Here is a 6,399-nt window from a genome sequence, read left to right as displayed (position 1 = left end):
GTTTTAAGATTAGTCGAGAGCTCTTTGAGAAGATTTTAAATGGACCACATTATTTTTAGTCTCTTCTTCTCAGTGGGCTATCTGCAGCATTCGGACTCTTTACTTTTTTTATTTTATCTTTATATTTATTGTGCTTTTAAATTAAATTAAATTAAATTAAATATTAAATTAACAAAATAAATTTCATTTAAAATTCAAATTCAATCCTACATTAATTAAAAACTAAAATTACATTAAAAAATCATACATTAATTGAATTTATAAAAAATACTAAAATAATTTCCATTTATATTTTATCTTTATTTTAAATGCAATTGTAGATTAAAATAAATATTGAATTTTAAGAACAAATGATAATAAAAAGTAATGATTTTAAAAATTCATAATTAAAAAATGGAATGGAAAATTATACAATTAAAAAGTGTATGCGTCTCTACAATGTGTAGTACACTATGAAGGTACATTAAGTTGATTTTGTATTAAATCCACATTGAAAAGTGTAGGTTTCAAAAAAATTGTAGGTTTTCCTACAATGTTTAGTACATTATAAATAGTGAAGCTATATTTAGTTAATTTTGTATTGAATTTCACATTGAAAAGTGTAGGTTTCTCTACAATGCTTAGTACACTATAAATAGTGAAGCTACATTTAGTCAAAATTAAAATATTACTTGTTTTAAATGATTTTATAAAAAAATTGATTATAAAAACAATAATTTTTATTTTATTTCATTGGTGTGTATATCACACGCACCTTTATCTCTTTCCTCCCGAACCTGCCTAGGACTTCTACGCACTGCTCACGCCTCCCCAGCTCAGCAATGGCAGGGGGCTCGCGCGAGTCGGCCCTGCGCTCGCTCCGCGAGCTCCTCTACGGATGCTCTAAGAGCTTATAAGTTGTCAAAGTGTTGGGATAATTAACCTTATAAGCTCAAGAGAGAATCTATAGTTAAACAAAGAGAACTTTTAGTTAAAGAGATAAAATCGTAGAGAGAGATAAACTTGAGATTGTATATGATGAAAATAACAAATTATAGTAGACTATTATTTATAAAATAATTGTTCACATATAAGATTTTGAAAAAATAAGTCGGGGTAGAGAAATTATTTTTTGGAGAGCTTATTATTAGAGCTTATAAGTTGTTTAGGAGCTTTTTTTGCCAAACCTTTGAAAGAATTTATAAGCTTAGCCAAACACCGTCATAGTCTATGATAGTATATTGTAATACTCTCAACGTCCCACTTATCTTTAATTTATCCCATTTATAATGATACTTTTCAAAAATAGAATTGATTCTTATCTTCTCTACACACATTAAATAAATGATCCATATATACCTACTTTATATTCTTAACACTTTATTCTTAATCTCCATGCCTGAAGCAAATGTGCCAAGATAAGTGGGACGAATGTAGTAATGCTTATAGATTTTAATGTCGCTTTTTCAAATGAAAAAAAGTAAATAAAGGAAACTTAATCAAAGCATGGAGATAGAAAGAGTGATTAAGATTTGATCTTCAAGTATATTTTGAGTTCAAATTTGGGCTAGGGCTCAAGCACTTATTAGCCACCACTACAAAAAAAAAGGCCTATTACCACATAACTTTTACGACACCATAATGTATATGTCTGTATAGTACCTCTATTACGACATGTTATGTTTATATATTCATTAATACAAAATTGCTGGACACTATTAAGACATCGAATTGTTGGGGTCGTAATAGTGCGTCAATTACAACACTATCAAGTGCCACACTGCAATCTCAAATAAAGATATATTTTTTCTCTTTTTAAATTAATTAAAGATGTAATTAAAGGAATGGTCAAACACTTAAATACTCGTGCAATTAACTGGCGGCAAGCTTCCCACTAATTAAATACAAAATTTTAAGTTCTAAAATTTGAAAGCGGTAAATTTCCCCAATTTTTCACTAAATAGCGAAATCTTTTATTCTAATTTTTTTTTAAAAAGAGCAAAGCGAGTAAAGAAAGGGAAATTTTCATTCTCATGCCCTATCCTCACCTGCGAAGAGAATGAGAAGGAGAAAAACTGCTTGAATTTCCTTCCCATCCTATAATTCCCTCTGAAAATTGATTTCGATTTCAGTTGGTGACAGGGAAAATCAAAGACGACCTTGGATCTTGACGTCGACAATGACGAGGAGTCGATGTTGGTTCAGCCCGACGTCTTTATCGTTCTTGGCAGGCGACCCATCCACCGAATCTCTTTGTAAATATATGCATCTGCACCAGGTAGTCATAGCGAGTTTTTGTAGGTTTGAATCTTTATTTTGGCTTCTAATTTTACTTGTAATTTATTTCGAGTTTCAAGTTTTTCCTATGCACCTTGTAACATGTCTTTGTCTATTAGAATCTGATTATTTTAGTTATTCAATTTTGTGAATTTATAGTCTAGATAAATTAAAGATTTTCAATGAGTTCTCATGTTCTTATTTTTGGTTCTCATGGCATATTTATCATTGTAACATACTCTGATTTTAGTGCTCATGTTCTTTAGAGGTGTTATACATATACAATTAGAGGTGTTTGTCTAGTTTCATACTTAACTACGAAACTATTTCATAATTAAAATGAAAGTATATATTTATCATGGGGTTACTAATTAGAGGAAATGACTTCTAAAATTACTACAATTGTTAGACATCTTTCAAGAGAAGACTTCACTGTTTAAAGAATAAACTCTAAGGTTTGGGCTTTTAAATCTAGGAATTGGTTATGCGTGTCTTATGTCTCTTTCAGTGGAAAAGATTGAGTTTATTTTTTAATGCATGCATTGCACTTTCTAAACCACTTTCTTTTGAATCCATCTGCTAAATATATATTCTTAGTAATTTTCTTATTAGCTAACACATGTAAAATTTATATAGTTTGGTTTCAAGTGATGAGAAGCTTCTTTGTGACTCATTTCAATACATGGAGATTGCGAATGGAATGCACGGGAAGTAAAAGGTAAGGTAGGAAATATTTCATGTCATGTAAGGTTCAGTGGAACTTAAGTCTATTTCTGTTTCTTGCAGTATAACCACTTATGTGGTCTATGTTTCAAAACTTGGGATGATTGAGTTGATTCTGTTTAGGGATGCTGGCAACTTTTCTCTTTATTGCAGTTCGCACAACTGGATTTTTGGTATTCTTGCTGGCTAGCTTCCTGGGGTAGCTTTTATTAACCTTCACATACAAATACGTTTGTTCATTCATTTGTTTTTTTGTATTTGTATCTTGGGTGTGTCAATATCTGCCAATCATGTGCATTTTGTTGCTTACATGATAAATATTTGAATCACAACTTTGTGGTTATTTACATTTTTTATATATGACTCTTATTTCTTAGGATTGGAGCTTCTTTGTGGCATACTTGGTTGCGAGGATCTCTTTTTGGTATTTCTTGCAATAGGGTATCTCCTGAAGTAAGTGGTTGAACATCTTGTCATTTTTCTTTGGGACATTTGCAAAAATGCCCACATCCTTATAAAAACTTGTAAAATTGCCCACTTTCATAAACAAAAGTGGGCAATTTTACAAGTTTTTATAAGAAGGGGGCATTTTTCCCTATTAACACTTTTTCTTTTATCTTCTTTGTATTACACACTTACCTATAAAAATGTAAATAGGTTAATGAATAATAACAGGTAATTATCTGCCTTTATCAAATTTCTTCAGGCCGCAGTAGGAGAATTTTCTTCATTCTTCGCAGATTGGATTGCTAGACATGGCATCAGCCTATTTATTAGGTAATGGACATTTTGCTGATGTCTTTGATGGGAGATCATATATTAGGGTGATTTTTAGGTTATCAATTAGAGGTCATATGTATATATCTAGTTTCGAATCAATTTTCTATTTTTATAAAAATGGTCTTGTCAGCTTATATATCAAATCAAAAGTCTCTCTGGACCCACTTAGTAAAGTGATGAATTCGTGAATAGTTGTGGATTATAAGATTATCATTGTTCTAAATTGTTAATTAGAAACCTTGCAAGCTGAGTTTGAGTTTATATGTTTCGTTGATAAGTATTGTGGTTGATTTGCAGGTAAACAAAAATGAGAAAGAGTGAAGAAGGAAGGGAAAGAAAGTGATGTGCAAGTTAGGGAGAAATTCAACTTCAACATGAGTTAATTGAAGCTTTAGTGGGTGATTGTTGAACTCGCAACTACAAGCCCATAACACTATTCTTCAGCTGGATAGAGAGCAGCGAAACAACCATTTTAATAGCTTTGATGGCAGTTCTCAACATATTTGCAGTCCTGGGAAGAATGAAAGTGCTATAAATTGCAGGCTTGCTAAGCTTGGGAGTGATGAATTTAATAAGGCTAGCTTCATTTTTTACTTGAGAACACGTTGTTCTAAATGTTTTCAAATTTTGTAGCTCAATAGAAATAGATAGAGTGTAATTCTGAAATTTCTGGGATGATTGCTTATTGTTCAATTAATATAAGGCTATATTCGATTTTGATTTGTATGTTCAGCTTATGAAATTATGCAGCAGTTTTACACTTTTTAAATTGTCGTTAGATGATTTATACAAATGACATTTAATATGTAAGTAAAAATATTGAATTGAATTAAAAATATAAAAATTAAATCAGGAAGATGAATGAACATGTCGTGATAGCTGATTTTATAACTTTAATTACCAACCTATTACAACACGTTAAAGTGTCTTTAATGTTGTTAAGGTTTTAGCTACACAAGTACACACGACACTAAAAATTAATGTGGAGATAGATAATATGTTGCAATATCACTTCTATTAAGACACATTCAAACGCCTTTAAAAGCTTTTTTTCTTGTACTCATTTCTTAGCCTTCAAGTGTCAAGACCTCTATAAACATAGAAGAAATAAGTTGTATTTGACACCAATTCATGTCATTATTGAATAATAATGTCGTTAAGCTTATTATTTCAACATTCTAACCGATAATCAATTTAGTTCACCTTGAGTTGAAGACTGGTGAACTGCTTCACTTTGAGTGGGAGACTAATAAATTCTTGTGTATTGATAAGTTAATGGAATAATTTTTTTTATTTCTTTATTTCTTCATTCAAATAAGATCAATAATGGTTTTCCATTTCTCCTCATGATTACTCGAACCCCCAACCTATTGATTGAAATGAAGTTTCTTATCAACTGAGATGTGGTTCATTGTCTAGGTTGATAGAATAGTTGAATGGACACTTATTAGTTCAATTTAGCTCAGAATAAGTATAGTGATCACTTTGGGGGTGCTTAGCAAAAGTGTGGGGGTGCTCAGAATAAGTATAGTGATCACTTTGGTGATAGATTAGTTCAATTTATAGGAAGGAAGCCGTCCTATAAATATACAAAAGTGTGGGGGTGCTTAGCAAAAGTTGAAGTACCTAAACCCAAACAAATAAAAATAGGACCAAAATTACGATTGTTATTTGGGTAGTGTAGAAAATAGGATGACGATAAAAGAATTAATGCAGAACCGAGGCGAGATAAAATCTCTCTCCGTAAGGCAAAATTACTTCCGCTCTTGTGCTTGCGGATCTATAGTAATTGCCCCCAAGATACAACGGTATAGGGTCGATAGACGATTCCTTAGCACTAGGAGATCGTTATCCGGTCGAACGGCTCGATACTCGGGACTTGAGTATGAACACTAACTAGTATGATAGGAGATGATGTGAATGGAATGATTTGAACCACATCCTGGAGGGCCTATTTATAGTATGTAGAGGGGTGCGGTGGAAGGGTGCGTCTGTTGGGAGAAGGCCTTGACCGAACCATCACAGCCATTCGGTCAAGGGGTGCCATGACCGAACCATTGCAATGGTTCGGCCCAAGCAGCCACCCAGCCTCATCCGTTCAGAGCCACCCGGACCTTATCCGCCATGTCATGGAACCGCCTGTGCCACGTCAGCGTCCGCCCACCCTGCCACGTCACCGAACCGTCGAGCCATGTTGCCACGTCACCCGAGCCACCGTTTCATTTGTCAAAACTAAAGGCTCCTCAATGCTCCTCGCGACGACGCGAACGAGCGAAGTGCAAAGTGCGCCTACAAAGCGCCCATTGCGACAAGTGCGACGTGCACGTGCTCGGCCTCGGCCTCGGACTCGGACTCGGAAGGTGCTTCGCACCTTCCTCGTAGGAATCGAGTTTTAGCCTTAAAAGGCTAAGTCAAAACCTACTTGGGTGCACCATAGGTCCACCATAGAGGAGCACACTTGATTGTTCCTTTATGGTGGAGAGCACTTTATAAATAGCTTTACACTTCCTTAATTTTCCAATGTGGGATGACACTCCACATTTCCATCTTCAATGGCTATCTTTGGGCATTAATTACTCATTCAATTCTTAATAGATTTGAACAAATAAATATACCAAATTAATCTACTCAAAATGTAGA

The 6,399-nt window shown here is 33.6% G+C and overlaps 1 long non-coding RNA gene across 4 annotated transcripts; it reads left to right on the top strand.

Annotated features, from left to right (window-relative positions):
* Positions 1-1,977: 1,977 nt before the first annotated feature.
* LOC131003461 (uncharacterized) lies at positions 1,978-4,477 on the top strand. Of its 4 annotated transcripts, none has more exons than XR_009094689.1 (6): positions 1,978-2,257; positions 2,893-2,974; positions 3,133-3,178; positions 3,357-3,432; positions 3,686-3,756; positions 4,057-4,477. It is a non-coding gene; the product is annotated as an uncharacterized LOC131003461 (long non-coding RNA). The 4 variants fall into 4 exon arrangements; XR_009094688.1 differs by having other exon boundaries at positions 3,103-3,178; XR_009094687.1 differs by having other exon boundaries at positions 3,043-3,178.
* The last annotated feature ends 1,922 nt before the right edge of the window (positions 4,478-6,399 follow it).

This window comes from Salvia miltiorrhiza, unplaced genomic scaffold (genome assembly GCF_028751815.1).
Source record: "Salvia miltiorrhiza cultivar Shanhuang (shh) unplaced genomic scaffold, IMPLAD_Smil_shh original_scaffold_217, whole genome shotgun sequence".
Classification (NCBI taxonomy): domain Eukaryota; kingdom Viridiplantae; phylum Streptophyta; class Magnoliopsida; order Lamiales; family Lamiaceae; genus Salvia; species Salvia miltiorrhiza.
The sequence above is the reverse complement of the archived record's forward strand: the minus strand, read 5'-3'. Positions and strand labels throughout refer to the sequence as shown.